At 51.9% G+C, this 16,453-nt stretch overlaps 1 protein-coding gene across 8 annotated transcripts in view; it reads left to right on the top strand.

Moving 5' to 3' along the window:
- Positions 1-16,453, top strand: part of DNMT3A (DNA methyltransferase 3 alpha) — a 138,406-nt gene that overhangs the window by 15,549 nt on the left and 106,404 nt on the right. Inside the window, exon 1 of one of the 8 annotated variants that reach the window (XM_066266604.1) lies at positions 8,067-8,085. The exons of 3 other annotated variants lie outside the window; for them this stretch is intronic. The gene's annotated coding sequence lies outside the window, so the exon portion shown is untranslated. 4 more of the 8 variants (XM_066266598.1, XM_066266600.1, XM_066266602.1 and 1 more) reach the window with 4 other exon arrangements.

Below are 16,453 nucleotides of genomic sequence, written 5' to 3'. Positions count from 1 at the left end.
GTCTGGAGCCAGCCACTCCAAGAGGGTGCAGGGAGCCTGTTACCAAGTCCATGTTTTAGAAAACTAAGGTCCAATGAGGTAAAATGACTCCTCAGGCTCAAAGAGCAAGTTAGAGACAGAGCCAGGGTTGGAATCCAGATCTTCCAACCCTTAAACCAGGCTGCTCTCGGGTCCCTGGCCTCAGGCCTCAGCGTGGAGCAGTGAGGGGAAGAATGGGAAAGGGCAGTGCCCACAGGACTGTGGTCTTTCTGAAAACCCAAAGAGAGAATCCATCTTCTTGCCTTTGCCAGCTTCTAAAGGCTGCCCACATTCCTTGGCTCTTGGTCCCTTCCTCCATCTTCAGAGCTAACAGCAGTGGGTTTAATCCTTCTCACATTGCATCACTCTGACATCAACTTATCTGCCTCCCTCTTCTAAGTACCCTTGTAATTACATTGGACCCACTCCAATAATGCAGGGTACCTCTCCACCTCTAGGTCAGCTGATTAGCAACCTTAATTCCATCTGCAACCTTTATTTCCCTTGCCACATGACCTAACATATTCACAGGTTCAAGGATTAGGATATGAATATTTTGGGGGTCATTATTCTGCTTACCCCATACCCCTTGCCCCAAAGGGAACTTCCAAAAATAGTTACATTTCCTGCATCTCCAACATGTGGGTTGAGATGGGTACCTGCCACTCTTACGCACCTCCCCAAAATTCTGTGTTCAGTCCCAGCCTCACCCCTTGAGGATTTCCCTTCCCTTCCATTTCTTGCCTCCCTGGTGCCCACCTTCTCAGCACCTCTTTGTGTCCTATTCACAAGTGGACCCATTACCACTGAGCCAGACAGCCCCAAGCTGGAGTAGGGACAGGGAAACGGCTCAGGTTGCTAGCCAAGCTCAGCCAGGGAATGGAGATTGCTCTCCAGACAGGACAGGAGGCTGGGGGCTGCAGCAGCTCAGATGGTGTCAATCCTGGACTGTGGGCAGGGCTATGGAATTGGTTCCATCTTCCCAAGCCCTAAGAGATTCTTGTACCCCAATGACAAGTGCCAGCTGGTGAAATGGAGATGGTGAGCCAGGTGCTGCCGGCTTGTGTGGCTCTGCCCTGCTGGGGGGCGACGGGGTGGCTGGGGGAGGCAGGCCAAGGCAAACCACTGAGCCGGGTCTTCCAGGAACTGGTGCGGGCTGTCTACCTAAAGGGGCCGAGGCCCTGAGTTTGAGTCTCCCTGAGGCACTGGGCAGCTGAGATTTGGGCATCACCACTGTCTCTCTTTGTCTTCTGCCCCTTATACTCTCCTGACACTGTCCTTGCAGGAAACATCTGGGGGAGACGTAGGTCAAATACAGCCACGTGGTCTTTGCACCCTGTAATAGCTTCTGAAATGGCCTCCTGGTGTTCAGATCCTCATGTAGTAGCCCTCTGCCCTTGAATACAGGCTGGTTGTAGTGGCTTGCCATTCACAAAGAGAATAGGAAAAAAGCTTTTAAGATTTGTTTGTAAAAGTCTGCATCTTCCACCTTTTCCTAACACTCTCTCACAATCTCCTGCTTGCTCCTCTGATGAAGCCAGTGGCCATCTTGTGAGCTACCCACATGTCTCGGAACTAAGGGCAGCCTCTGGCCAACAGCCAGCATTGAACTGAAGCCCTTGGTCCAACAACCCATATGGCACTGAATCCTGTCAACAACCCCCACATGAATAAGCTTGGAAATGATCCTTTCCCTGTCAAACCTTAGGATGACTGTAGCCAGACATCTGGATTGCAGCCTGTGAAAGACCCTGAGCCAGAGAATCCTACTATGCCACCCACAGGCTCCTGACACAGATTCCTGAACCCCCTTCTCTCTGCTTCGCCATCATCTCTTCCCAGCCTTGAACTGTGGTCTCCTCTGGCCCCCTCCTTGGAGAGAGAGCCCACCTATTCACGGCTTTAGCAATTAGGCAGGACTGTGGCTGTGCTGATTTTTACCAGCCGTTTTCCCCATTCCACCAGTTCGTCAGCATGCAGTCCACTTCTTCTCTGGCCCCTGAACATATATTTTATCTGGATGTTACTATAACAACCCAAATCAGTGACTGTGTTTCCTCCTCGTCATCTCTGTTTTCAGTCAGCAGTAGATGTTTCCTTTGGAAGATGGCTCATGGTGCTTCCTCCCCAGACCCTCTGCTGGGACTAAGCACACACCTGCTCACCGCTGAGCAGCCTCTCTGCTTCAGACTCACCCTCCTGAGACACAGCCCTCAAGATGTCAGATGATCAGTGACTCTCAAGTCTCCATTTCCCATTGAACCTGCCTGATGTTTCCCACCAGTAGCCTTGCATAACTGTAACAAACAGCCCAGGGTCTGAGTGCCATTCTATCACATGCTGCCTGTGTACCCTGGTGCAAGTTGGTTCACCCTCCTGACCTCAGTTTCCTAATCTGAGGCTAAAACCTAAGGTGTCTTTCAACCAGTGAAGGTTTGTACAGTTGTTCTGGCTTTGATCACCAGCCCACCCTGAACCAGGTTCTACAGCCAGAAGATGGTGTGGATCACATGCCCAACTCCACAGCTGTGTGCAAGAGGTGGCACTGGGGCTGACAGCCCCAGCCAGTGCCCCACGCAGTAGGATCAGGGCTGCTCTCCAAAGCAAGGGGTGCTGAGCAAATGTAGTAAGTACCCTTCCCCCAATGGCCACCTGACATCCATGTGTACCCTCTTTCCCATGTAGGCACTTCCTTTATTTTTTTAAAGAATTTCAAATAATTTTTTAAATTGATAGCATTCATTTGTTGTACCACTTAATTATGCATTCATTGGCCACTTCCCATATGTGCCCTGACCAGGAATCAAACCCACAACCTTAATGTTTCAGGACAGTGCTCTAACCAACTGAGCTAATGGGCCAGGGCCATGGAGGTACTTTCCAAATGCTCTTGCTACCCTATAGAGGTGGTGGTTGCACACCATTGTGACTGCACTAAATGCCATTGAATTATACATTTTGAAATGGTTAGTTTAATGTTATATGAATTTTATCTCAATGCAAAAGGTATTTTTTAAATACTCCTACTAAAATAAAGAATTCACATCACCTACAACTAAAAATGTACTTACGCTTCTTCCCAAAGAAGATAATCCAAGTCATGACCAGTTCTAAAATCAGGATCCCTGAGTAATGTATGCTCCTCTCAATGAGGTCTAAATGTAGCTTCTTATTATCTATACTGGTGGCTAAATTATAAATCTAATCACTCCAAAACACCAAATCTATGATAGTGGAGAAAAAAACAGATGATCCACAATGAAGATCAGCTTGGTAGAGGGGAGATGGGAAGGAGCATGTAGGGGTTGCCAGCCCACAGCCTACACCACATGCTGCTGATGAGGTGGCAAGGGCTTACTTCTCCACAGTGGAACCAGGTCCTGGTCCATCTTCCTGGAAGAATCTCCCTGATTCATTGTCCTCCATGGCTGTGCCTGAGGACCTGCAGGGAAGATGTCTCCTTTGGGGAGAGCCAACTTCCTATTGGTATGATCAGAGAGAGCTTCTTGGGGATTCCTTCAGAGGCTGAGCAATCCCTGGGTCTGGGGATGGTGATCTCCAGATCCAGGGTTCCTTAAAGCCTCAGCCAGCTGCCAATCAGCTCAATTCCTGAGAACTCCATGGGCTAGTCACTAGCCCTACAAAGACCCAGAACCACAGAAGTTGTGAGCATTAAAACACAGTGGATATCAAAGTGCTTTGTAACCCATAAAATGTAATTATCCTCATTCACAGAGAAAATCATAAAGACATCATTCTGCATGGTTTTATGTGTGCCAGAACACAGTTCTTTCATTCAATTCCTATTTTTTTTTATCTTCTTGTTGGATTTCCCACAGCAACTGTCATCAACTTCCCCCCATTTCTAGATGCTGGTTCAGCCCCTTCCCCCAGGAGATACCTCAGCCTCTGCCTCTTACTCCAGCATGAGCCTCACCTTGTATATTGACAGATGTGGAAATAAATATAGATGTAATATGTATGTATGTAAATATAGACATGTATGTATACACATGTACATTCCCTTTTCTGTCCACTGAGAGCACCTACTGGGAAAGGAAACTTAATAGCAATGAGTACACTTTGTGCCCAAATCGTGGTTTCTAAATACCATTCTTTACTAAAAGAAACTGTACCTTCTTGGGAAAATGGCAGATTTCAGAGTTGGGTCAAGCAAAGAACAAGATGAGTCCAGAATACATCACACTTAAAAGTTAAGGAAGTGCTCAAAGAATGATGGAGTTCAGAAGGGACTCCTGCTGGCAAAATATGGGGGAAATTTGGCACCAAAATAAATAATGATACCAACAGATTCTAAACCACTGATAAAACAGGAATCTATGAGTCCACATCATTAGAAACAGAATATGATGAATCAATTGCAAGTTTAATGAGGAATAGTATATTTACATAGTCTCAAAGTAGTTCCCCACAAAATACTTCCTAATTACAAAAGGGAAAAGGGACTTCACAATAGAAAGCCTGGCACACATCCCTTTAATCAAGTGATCAAAGTTAACATCATCAGTGATGGGCCAAATTGAAATGGTACGCCACCTAACAGGATGCATTGAGAACAACAGTATCCTTTCTGTGATATTCCAGCCAAAGATACATCACCTGAGGCTAACCATGAGAAGACCTTGTCCACGTGGGTTACTCTAACAAAGTGCCAGACTGCGTGGTTTATAAGCAACAGACATTTATTTCTCAGTTGGGGGCTGGAAAGTTCAAGATCATGATGTTTGGTGAGGGCGTCCTGCTTCAGAGACAGGTATCTTTTCTCTGTGTCCTCATGTGGCAAAAGGGACAAACTAGCTCTCTGGGGTCTTTTTCATATGGTCACTAATCCTACTCATGAAGGTCCTGCATTTTGAAAGCACATACACACACAAGGGAAGAATACACCCATGGATGCTGGGTGGCCATTGAGGGAAATGTAATGTGTTTGTCCAGAGCCCCTTGCTTTGGGAAACATTTTTAACTGTGCAGGTCAGAGGCATTAAATACATTCACATATTGTGCAACCATCATTATTGCCCATCTCTAGAACTTTTTCATCTTCCCAAACTAAATCTCTGTACCCATTAAACACTAACTCGGTATTCCCCCCCCCCCAGTCCCTAGTAGCCAGTATTCAACTTTTTAAAAAAATTTTTTTAAAATTTATTTTAGAGAGGAGAGACAGAGAGAGAGAAGGGGGGAGGAGCTGGAAGCATCAACTCCCATATGTGCCTTGACCAGGCAAGCCCAGGGTTTCGAACCAGCAACCTCAGCATTTCCAGGTCGATGCTTTATCCACTGCGCCATCACAGGTCAGGCCCAGTATTCAACTTTGACTCTATGAATTTGACTTCTCTAGATATCTCAGACAGTATTTGTCCTTTTGTATCTGACTTATTTCACTTAGCATGTCTTCAAAGTTCATCCATGTTGAAGTATGTGTCAGAATTTCCCTCCTGTTTAATTAAGGTTGAATAATATTACATTGTTATGGAACATTTTATTTATCTACTCATCAGTTGATGAACATCAGGATTGTCTTTAACTTTTGGCTATTGTAAATGTTATGAACCCCGGTGTACAAATGTCTACTTAAGTCTCTGATTTTAATTCTCTTGGGTATATAAACCTGGAAGTGGAATTGCAGGATCACATGGTAATTCTGTTTCCTTTTTGCAAGAAACTGCCATACTGTTTTCCACAGATCCTTTGTAGTTTTTATTTTTAATGTTTATTTTATTGATCTTTTAGTGAGAGAGACAGGAACATTGATCTGTTCCTGTATGTGCCCTGACCAGGGATTGAACCAGCAACTTCTGAGCTTTGGGATGATGCTCTAAACCAGGGGTCCCCAAACTACAGCCTGCGGGCCGCATGTGGCCTCCTGAGGCCATTTATCCGGCCCCGCCACACTTCTGGAAGGGGCACCTCTTTCATTGGTGGTCAGTGAGAGGAGCACAGGATACATCCACATCCTGTGCTCTTGGAGTACTGTATGTGGTGGCACCGCAAAGCGCGGCGTCGCTCACGTACAGTACTACTTCCGGTGACGCAGAACGCACGTGTCATGGCTCCGGAGGCGCGTTATATCACTTGTTCCAGCTAGCAGTGACAAATATGGAACCAGACATTGACCATCTCATTAGCCAAAAGCAGGCCCATAGTTCCATTGAAATACTGGTCAGTTTGTTGATTTAAATTTACTTGTTCTTTATTTTAAATATTGTATTTGTTCCCGTTTTGGTTTTTTTACTTTAAAATAAGATATGTGCAGTGTGCATAGGGATTTGTTAATAGTTTTTTTTTTTTTATAGTCCAGCCCTCCAACGGTCTGAGGGACAGTGAACTGGTGCCTGTGTGAAAAGTTTGGGGACCCCTGCTCTAAACAACTGAGCTATCTGGGCAGGGCCAGGTCCTTTGTAGTTTTACATCATTAAGACTTGTTTGTTACCACAGGATAATCTAGTCTGTTCTTCCTCATACTGCCCCTCACCGCAGGTGGTCTAGGATCAACCAGGGTTCTGGTCAGGCCAGAGTGGGGTAGACACAAGAGAGGGAGGTCCAGGAGCCCAAAGGCTAAGTCAGTCTAGGCTAGACCCAGTGTAATGTGTGGTGAGGAAGGCCCAGTAGGGTTAGTTAGCTAGCACTGATATACCTCTTCTCAGGACTGCTTGGAGGGTCCTCCTCATGCCAAAGACATCAGGGCGAGGTTCTGGAACCAACCCTGTAACCACATAGTTGCTTCTTACTGGACACAACCCCCCTAACATGGTCACCTTTGGCTGCTTGACTGCAGGAACAGAATGCCCCCAATGACTTAATAATAAATAGTTCAACTAAATAGAAACTTACATTGCCCATCATGAATCCTGGCTCTGCTACTTCCAAACTGTGTGGCTTTGACTAAATCTCAGCTTCTATATCTGTAGAGTGGGGATAATATAAACTACCTCACACAGTTGGTAAGGACGAAAGGGAAAATGGCAGCTCTGGTGCCTGGTGCACAGGAGACACTCAGTAAACAGTCTCTGCTTTTGGAGGCAGTATTACATAAGTCCTTGTGGAAGGGAGAAGAATGGCAGCCATCTTTCTAAACACGGTCGTCCCCTTAGCCAAGCTTTATGGAGTGTTTGTAGATGCCCATCTTGATGTTGAAAGCAAAATGGCAAAGGGCCTGCAATGTATATATTCCATTTAACTGAGGTTTACTGAGAACCTATTATGTGCTGAGTGCTGGGCTATAGAGATGACAGATGAGGTCCCTGTCCTCATGGAAGTAACATCCTGAGTTTCTGTAACTAGCCATGGATAGCGGGGGGTGGGGGTGGGGGGCTTATCATCAGTAGCAAAGGTGACCACCTGAGTGAGGATAACACTGAAAAAGGCCAGGACATTTGTGTGAGAGGGGGAGCACACAGTATGTCCTGGCTTAGGGAGCTCAGGGCACTTCCATGTAGCTGAAGCGCTGGATGGAATGGGGGTGCACCACCCACGAGATGGCTGGTGAAGATGAATGCAGTACCGGGGAGTCAGACTGGGGGCCTGGAGACCAGGGGGCCAAGCACCAAGCCCCAATAGTGGCAGTTGGGAAAGTGATGAGCAGAGGGTGGCTGTGCTGTTGGAAGTAGCCAGAGATGCCCCAAATCAGAAACCTGGAACCCTGAGAACTCTGTGGGAAATAAAAACAACCCCCGAGGCAAAGGGATGAGTAAGCGTGAGGTTGAGTGTAGGTGTGCACAATCTTAGAGCTGGAAGGGATCTTCAACGTCATTTAGTTCAACCTCTAACTCCATGAAGTCTTTCCGTCTTCCACTGTCCAACTGAGGGCACCACTTCGACAGCTTAAGGTACAAGGAGCTCACTCCCTTTAAGGGGGCTCATCCTATGGCCCTCAAGCCTCCAGGACGGCCTGGATGGGCCTGGAGCCCCGACCTTGGCCCTATTGAGTGGGCGGCCTCCACTGAGCCACCGGCGCACCTGGCGGGGGTGGCAGATGGGGTGGGGGTGCGCTGCTGTCCTCAGCCCCAGTGCTGAGGCAGGCAGAGTGCAGTGGACCTGGTGGAGGTAGGGAGAACTGCTGGGCGAAGGCCGCCGGGGGCTCGCGGGCTGCCGAAGAGGGAGGCACTTGACACCCGCCCGGAGAGAGGAGGGGCCGCTGTCCCTGCGGCCAGTGCTGGATGCAGGGACCCAGCGCAGAGGCAGCGGCAGGTAGCGGAGCGCCCCGCGGGGGAAGGCTGCAGCAAGGCCCCCGGCGGAGTGACCGGAAGCGCGGCCGAGGCAGGGTGCCCAGGCCCAGCGCAGGGTCGGGGCTCTGCGGTGTCCAGCCCTCCGTCTCGCAGTGTGCGGGTACCCCCAAAGGGGCTGCAGAGGTTGGGAAGTCTGACCGAGGGCGCTAGGACCGGCCGGGCGCCCCAGGGCCCCCCAGTCGGCGCTGCCTCGCGGGCCGGCTCCGCAGTGCCAGGGCCGGGGCCAGCGCGGCCGCGGGGGGCCAGCTGCGGGCGGAGGCCTAGGCCCACGGGCGGCCAAGGGAGGGAAGGAGAAAGGCGGAGAGAAGGGGTGGGGAACGGGGGACTCGACGGAGGGGGCGGAGAGAGGGAGCGCGAGAGCTAGCAGTTGGGAGGGAGCGTGAGGCGAGCAGGCGGGCTGGGCGAAAGGGAGGGTGCGCGGGCGGCGGCGGCCTCGAGACCAGAGGACGAGCCGGGACTCGGCGCCGCGGCACCAGGGTGCGCAGCCGGGCCGGCCCGACCCCACCGGCCACACGGTAATGAGCGCCACTCCTGGCGGCCAGGGCGGCCGGCCCGGAGGCGGGCGAGGAGGAGGGGAGGTCGGGCGGGGAGTCACAGCCGCGGGCAGTGCCTGGCTCGGGGCACGCTCCTGGACCCCTGCAACTCGGTGCCGGGCGCTCGCGGGGCCAGGGCTGCGGGCGGGGACGGCGGGCTGGGCTGGCTCCGGCGGCGCGGGGCATCTGAGGGTTTGTTTACGTCCCCGCGGGCCAGCAGGCGCCCCCTCCCGTCCCGCCCGCTACCGGCGCGGAGCCCCTCTCCCCGCCCCCGCCCCGCTCAGGGCTCAAGTTCAAGTCTATACAATGCCGCGGGGGGGCAGGGGGTCCACCGCTGGCCTCGGCAGCGGTGCGAGGCTCCGAGCTGCCTCAGGGGCTCCGGACCGGCCACCTCTGCCTTCCGGCCCTGTCCCCGCCCTGGAGCCCCGCCTTGGGTCTGCGGTCCGCTGGAGGGCGCGGACCCCAACCCGGAATAATCGGCTCCCGCCGCGACCCGCAGGGAGCGGAGGAGGGGGGCGGGAGCCAGGCCCCGCGCAGGCTCAGCCGCGGCGGCAGAAAATGGCAGCCTGGCACGACCCGGCCCCCCGCCCCTCCCCCCGGCTCTCGGCCCTCCACGGCCCCGCGGGGCGGGAGACACGGGAGGACCCCGGGGGCGGTCTGAGGTGTGATCGGGGGGCCAGGCCGGGGAACACTGCGCAGCGATCCTTCTTCCGCCACCTGTGGCTGAGGGTGCGGGGTTGCGGGGTGCCAGTGTATCTGGGAGGGGCGACGGGGGTAGGGAAGAGTGCCACTTGGGGGGCACACCTCCCCGCGGAAGACTGGGCAATGCGCGGGGGGGGGGGGACGTCGAGCCAGGCTTCTTCCTGCCCCCCGCGCGGGCCGCCGCAGTGTGGGGGCGGGGCGGGGGCGGGCGAATATCCCGAGCCCGGCCGCAGGGGCCGGAAAACGCGGGGGTGGGAGCAGCGGGGCGGACCCGGAGCCGCGCGGGTGGGGGCGTCCAGGGTCGTCCCCTGCAGCAGAAACACCCCCTCCACACACACTCACACGCACGCGGACACACTCACGCACACGCACACCCGCTGGGCCAGTGCAGACGTGTCCTTGAAAGCTTCGCATCTGCACAGTGAAGGACGAGGCCTTGCGGAGGCTGCAGATTGGGGTCTTCGGGCCCAAGTCCTTGCGTCCCGGGAATCCCGGAGCTTTGGAGGCGCAGGCAGCCCGAGTCCGTGTCCCGCCCTCACCCCGGCTCCCCTCCCCCAGGCCGTCCTGCCCTCCCTCCCCTTGGTGCGGACCGAGCTGGCGAGGGTCCAGGGCCCGCCCCCAGGCCTCCCCCAGCCCCCCGTTGCTGAGGCCTGCCGCCCTCCGGCAGCCAAACTTCGTTTCGCTTTCCTGGATCCTCCCTTCTTGGGGGAACCCACTCCCTTCCCACCCACCTCTGTTTTCCACCTTTTTTCTTCATCCCCTCTGTTCTGCTGTCTTCTCTCTCCACCGTAAAGCCAGTTGAGTAGGTGCTGGTGCCTTGGATGGGGAGTGGGGGTCTCGCCAGTTCTCAGGGCTCTCTTCCAGAGCTCCCGAGGGGAGCCCCCTGTGACTGCACCTTGACCCAAGATGGCGTCCTGCACCCAGCTGGGCATTTGGGCCTGCGTCAGGCCAGGAGCTCCAGAATCACACAACTTGTCCCTTTCCAAACCAGCGGGGACAGGAGCCCTCATGAGAAACGCCCTCCGCCCTGTGACCCAGCTTGCCCCTCACTGCTGTGCCCAGAGACTGCAATCAGCATCCCTGGGGGGACTGTTCAGTCTTCATGTTTCACTCTGGGCTGCCAGCGGCTGAACTGGCCTCCTGTGCTGGCCCGCAGCGAAGGGATCCTGGGATCAGGTGCTGCGCCGCTGTTCCATTTCCCTCCCAGGCAGATGTGACAGCGGCAGCCAGGGAAGTTTTTCTCCTTAAGCGTTGCTGGAGTGTGAGGAGTGGCCTATGGGATTTGAGGAGCCCAGCGGTCATGCGGACCGGACCCTCTTTGGGCTGTCCCCTCTCTGTTAGCAGGAGCCATCTCCTGGTGGTTTGCTGGAGTTGCCTGGGCTTGGAAGCTTTAGTTGTTAGGGTTCCTGCTAGGTTTCTGGGGCAAGGTGATCCCCCTCTGTCTCCAGGTCACTTCTAGACGCTGGTTGGGCTGTTTGACAGGCAACTCTGAAAGTGTGAGCCTGTGTGCGTGAGTGCGCATGTGCTGCACCAAGGCAGGGGCCCCAGGCGAACTTGCGCAGCGGGTCTGGCACCTGCCTGCCTCCCTTCCCGGCCCCACTTCGTTGGGCTCTGGCTCCTTCTCTAGCCGCTGGTCCAGCTCTGTGCTTGTCGTCAGCTACTCATCAAAAGCGGAGCTCCAGGCTCAGGCACGTGGGCCTGCAATAGGAGGCCTGTGAATTCCTTCTATCTAGACTCAAGGGGTTGAGTCCACAGTGCAATGACTGCTCCCCGAGCATTGGAGTAGCATAGGAGAGGGGACCATCTGTCTGCCACAGGTGTCTGTGGACAGGATTCCCCTGTCGGGTGGAGGTTGTACTGGAGCTTGAAGGTCTATTCAAACTTTTTTTTTTAATGTTTAGTTTATTGATTTTTAGCGAGAGAGGAAGGGGGAAAGACAGAGAGAGAGAGAGAGAGAGAGAGAGACAGCAATATCCATCATTTCAGTTCCTGCACATGCCCCAACCAAATATCAAACCAGCAACCTCTGCACTTAAGGACAATGCTGTAACCAGCTGGGCTATCCTGCCAGGGCCCATTCCAACTTTTTAATTCTATGGTTCTGATTGTCATGGTGGAATTTCAGGCCCAGGAATGGGGGTGGGGTGGGTTTTCTTTTTCACCACACAGCAGTAATCAGGAAAAGGCTCCCAAGGAAAGGAGGTCTGAGAGAGAGCAGCCCCCTCCCTAGGGGGATGGACTCTTGGAAGCAGAGGTGGTCTAGGCGTTGGTGTGGGCGGGGTGGGGGAGGTGGCTGCAGGAGATAGGCTTGTCACATCTGACTCCACAGAGGGCATAGAAGTACAGCTTTCAGTTAAGCTTACACATGTGTGTGTCCAAGGTGTTTTTTTGTAATTCCTACAGATGTTTGTGCATAATTTCTGAAGTTTCTTCCCAGGTCCAATTTACAATAAGCACTTGAGTCCCTTGTGGATATATTACTTTCACAGTTACACACGTCAGTGAGATTGGTCTTCTGTAAAAGCCTGCAAGGAAGAAAAGAAGCTTGAAAATAGTTGCCCAGGGACCAGGCCTTGAAGAAGTGAGGCTGGGCCTGCTCTCTGAAGAACTTAAGACTGTCTCCTGCGCAGCTCTCCTGAGCTGCTGCAATGTGTGTTTTCTCTCCCACCAGTTTGTGGTCAGGGACAGGGACCTTGCCTTGCCTGCCTCTGGGTCCTCCCATTGGACATTACATGGGGCCTTCATGACTGCTGAATGGTGGGATGCTTACTGCCCATCTGTGTTTCAGTCCCTGTCCTTTCCCTAGTGGCAGAGGGTTTGGTGGCCATACACTGTCTCTCTTCTACTTGCTGCTGCTCTGCCTCCCCCAAATGGCCATTGCCTACTTTTAGGCCAGTTCATTGGGCTCAGGCCCAAAAGACGCAAGTTTTTTCTCAGCAAGAGTCCATACTCCCTCAAGGCTCCTTTTTTGGGGAGCCAGATAGAAATGGGACTCAGAGCAGTCTTGCCGGTTCTCTAATGGGGGTGAAAATAGACCATTCTTTCCTCATCCTTGGACCTGAAATGTTACCTTTAGAACCCAAGCCTTAGAATTTAGGGTTTGAAAGAGAACTTTGAGCCCTGAGAATTCTTGAAGCTGGGTCGGGGGTTGTTTGCATGTGGAGCCAGGCCCTCTTTCTTCCAGGGTTGGAAGTGTTACCCTGAGCCTGAGGCTAGAAGGCCAATTGTGTGCCTGTCACATGCTTCTCTCCCTCCTTACTTCCTGCTGCCTTCTGCTGGTGTGGGCCTGGTGTCCCTGACTTGGTGCCCATGTTGCCCTTCCCCACCCTGTGCCCCACTGATAGTAAATGTGTCTCTGGCCTCTAGCTTGGGAGCAGGCAACAGTTAGGGCCAAGGCATGGTGCAGGGGAATCAATTCTACTTCCATTTTGGTATCTAACAGAGTGGAGCCTGTCAGGAACCCGCTTGCCCTTTGAGGCTGGGTGTCTCTGTGGGCTGTGTGCTTGGCTGCTCCCGAGCGAGGCTCTAATAGTAAACTAAAGGGGCCAGGTTCCTCTCCACTCAAATCTTGAGGGCTTTTCAGTCATTTCTCTCTGATTATTTTTTCCCTAAAAAAACCTACAAAACCTGAGATCCATGTAGTGTCAGGGATGTGTGTGTGTTCAAGCCTGTCTTCATTTGTTAAGTGTGTAGTTAGAACAGGGTGCAGTGCAAGTGGATCTCTGTGCATATTTTTGTGTACATATCTTTCTGTGTACACTGTATACAGCTGTGTGGGGTTAGATGCAACTTGCTTAGACATAGTCTGTTTCAAAGTAGCTGAAATGAGGGCCATGGAGGCAGAATGAGGTGCATTCTGACACTTCCCAGCTGTGGGATCCGGCAGCTGACTTAGTCTCGCTGTGCTTCAGTTTCCACACCTGTAACGTGGAAATAAGACCAGCCTGTACTTGAGGTGGTTGTGAGGATTAAAGGCAAGGTAATATGCATAGTATAAGTGTTCAGTGTTAGCTAGTTGTAATTATTTTTGTCATTTGGGCAGCTTATGTGGATTGGCACTGCAGGAAGTGACCTGAGAAGTCTTGTCCACCTTTCTGCCTCTTTTGCAAAATCTTGGACTGATGATGAAAATACTGCTTCTGACTGAAAATTGTCAGAGGTGGGAGGCTCCTCAGTGCTACTTAGCAGTGTGTTCTTAAGTTCAACAAGTCGCATTGCCAGGTTGTCTTTGTGTCTGCCTTCCATCTCTCACGCTGTATGGCTCTTTTTTCTGATTCTGTCCTGAGTGCAGTATATTTACTTCCAGAGATTTACTGAGCACTTCCTGTGGGCAAGGCTGTGTGCTAGGCTTTGAGGGGACACACAGTGAGTTTAGGGTGTACCAACTAATGAGCACAGACCAAGGTTGCAGCACAGGGAGAAATAAAGTTCTAATAGATCACAACCAACTGAGGGGACCTGGGAGGGCTTCTTGGAGGAGGTGGCACTTGAGCTAGGCTTCAAAGCACAGAGGTAGAGCTTCCAGGCTGAGAGGAGGAAGCCAAGCAGTCAGGGATGGGACAGCTGGAGTGTGGGGGAGCCACTGGGGAGGCAGAACAGGGTCTCAGAATTGCTGAGGGCCAGGCTGAAGCCCCTTATTGATTTGAGGAGAGCAGGCCTCTATGTTCTGTAATGTAACTCCTCCGCTGCCTGTGGAGAATCATCCTGAACTGCTCTGTGTGTGGTGGCTTTGGGTAGTAGGATGGGGACAAGACAGAGGGAGGAAAGGGAAAAAGGGGAAGGGACCAACTTTGGTATAGGATCGTGTTTTTTCTTTGTTGTTGTTTGTTTTTTAATTCATTTCAGTGAGAGAGGAAGCAAGAGAGAGAAAATCAGGAACACTGATCTGCTCTTGCATTTGCCCCAGCCAGGGATCAAACCAGCAACCTCTGAACCTCAGGAGGAGGCTCCAACCAACCAAGCTATTCTGCGAGGGCTGGTATAGGATCTTGATGATTCCTTTATACTCTATAGACTAGAGCTTAAGAGCTCAGACTTGGAGAGAAACAGCAGGGTTTAAATTACACCAACCCCAGAGGGTTGTGGTGATTAAGGGGAACACCAGCCAGGGTCAGGTCTGCATGCTAGTGATGGCTATCATGGTGTGAATGGAGGTGGGGCGGGTTCCTTACCTGGCCTCCAGAGGTCTCGAGTCCCCTTTTACATTCCCTCCCTGAGGCTGAGGTGCCTCAGCATCCAGAACATTCCCACAGGAGGCTGTGAATGGGGGTGCAGAACTCGACTCTGTCTTGTCCTCCCCCCTCCCTGCACACATGGCAGAACTCGCCCCCAACTTGGAGGGGGTGTGTCCCTGTCTGGCAGCCCCCAGGTGTGGTTGCGGGTGCCTGGAGCCTGGAACAAAGACAGCCAGTGGTCAGGGCCACATCTCCCTTGCTGATCACATTGAAAGCCTGTCTGGAGGACAGTGAAGGTGGGCGGTGCGGAGGCCTGGGGCTTTCCTAGCTGAATCCTAGGGAACAGTGGAATTTTTTTCAACTGTAACAGCATTGACCACTCCCATCTTGCTGTGGTCCCCTCTGACCCCTAAAGCTTCCAGCCTTATTTATGTCTATTACCAGGTTCCTATATTCTCCTTGCCCTTATGCCTTGCTCATTGTCATCTCTATTGATCTCCCTCCTCTGTTTCTGTTTCAAATGTCAAGGTCACTTTCAATTCAGAGCTGGTTGTTAGCTTCCCCTCTGGGTACTCAGAGGGGACAGAGGACCAACTATCTCAAACAGCTAGTAACTGGAGGGCTGGAACCAGACTCCTAATCTGATGCTGCGTTACTGTGTAGGTGATCTAGGGGTCGGTGCAGGTGATGTTCTAGGACCAGCAGATCAGCCAGATTCCAGTGTTTCAGTGGTCCTTACTTGAAAATGTTAAAGATGCTTAGAGGGAACATTATGGGATGGGGGGGGGGAGTCAGATCTGTTGTTTATGGAGCTGTGGGTTGGATATGGGCCCAGTCATAGTGAATGTCTGAGAATGCCCAGACTGGGAGGCTGGGGGACCTGGGAACAAACTTCTCAGAGCTTCCCCCAGACGACCCAGGGGGAGAGGATGCTGGGGCCAATGCCAGGGGTGGGATCCTCCAACACTCCAGCAAGCAGAACCTGTTGGGAAGGGGCCTTTTGAAGGAATGTGTGATCTATATTGTAGATTCTGAAAGAATAAATAAGTTTATGGATAAAGGGGGATGTGTTTAGATTCCCCAAAGCCTTTGATAGCAAGCATGTCTATTCTGACATGTAGATGTCCATAATATGGGGTTGGGTTACCCCCAAAAAACTGTATGCAGAGTGTAATCTTGTTTTTCTAAAAATTTTTAAATATATATACATTTATTGGCTGTACATGCATGGAAGGGTATACAGCAGCAAAGACTGTCTTTTTTTCAGAGAGAGAGGGAGACAGGAAGGGAGAGAGATGAGAAGCATCAACTCATAGTTGTTCCACTTTAGTTGCTCCTTGATTGCTTCTCATGTGTGCCTTGACTGGGGGCTCACAGCAGAGCCAGTGACCCCTTGCTTAAGACAGCAACCTTGAGCTTCAAGCCAGCGACCATGGGATCATTTTGATGAACCCATGCTCAAGCTGAAGAGCCTGTGCTCAAGCCAGTGACCTCAGGGTTTCGAACCTGGGACCTCAACATCTCAAGTCGACGCTCTAGCTACTGCGCCACCACCGGTCAGTCCAAAGACTGCCTTTTTACTTTATATGCTTTTTAACCTTTGAAAAAAATGTAAATACACACATGCTACTTTATTAATGACAACCAAAATAAAACCATACTTTTTAAAGCTTCTGGGTAAGAACATGAACAAAACTTGAGTCATTCTAGGGTTGGAAGCGTGGACTCTATGATAAAAAAAAAACTGACTTGGAGACTGACAGCAAAGGGCAGGCTT

This window comes from Saccopteryx bilineata, chromosome 3 (genome assembly GCF_036850765.1).
Source record: "Saccopteryx bilineata isolate mSacBil1 chromosome 3, mSacBil1_pri_phased_curated, whole genome shotgun sequence".
Lineage (NCBI taxonomy): Eukaryota > Metazoa > Chordata > Mammalia > Chiroptera > Emballonuridae > Saccopteryx > Saccopteryx bilineata.
Note: the sequence above shows the minus strand (reverse complement) of the source record. Positions and strands in the feature narration are given on the sequence as shown.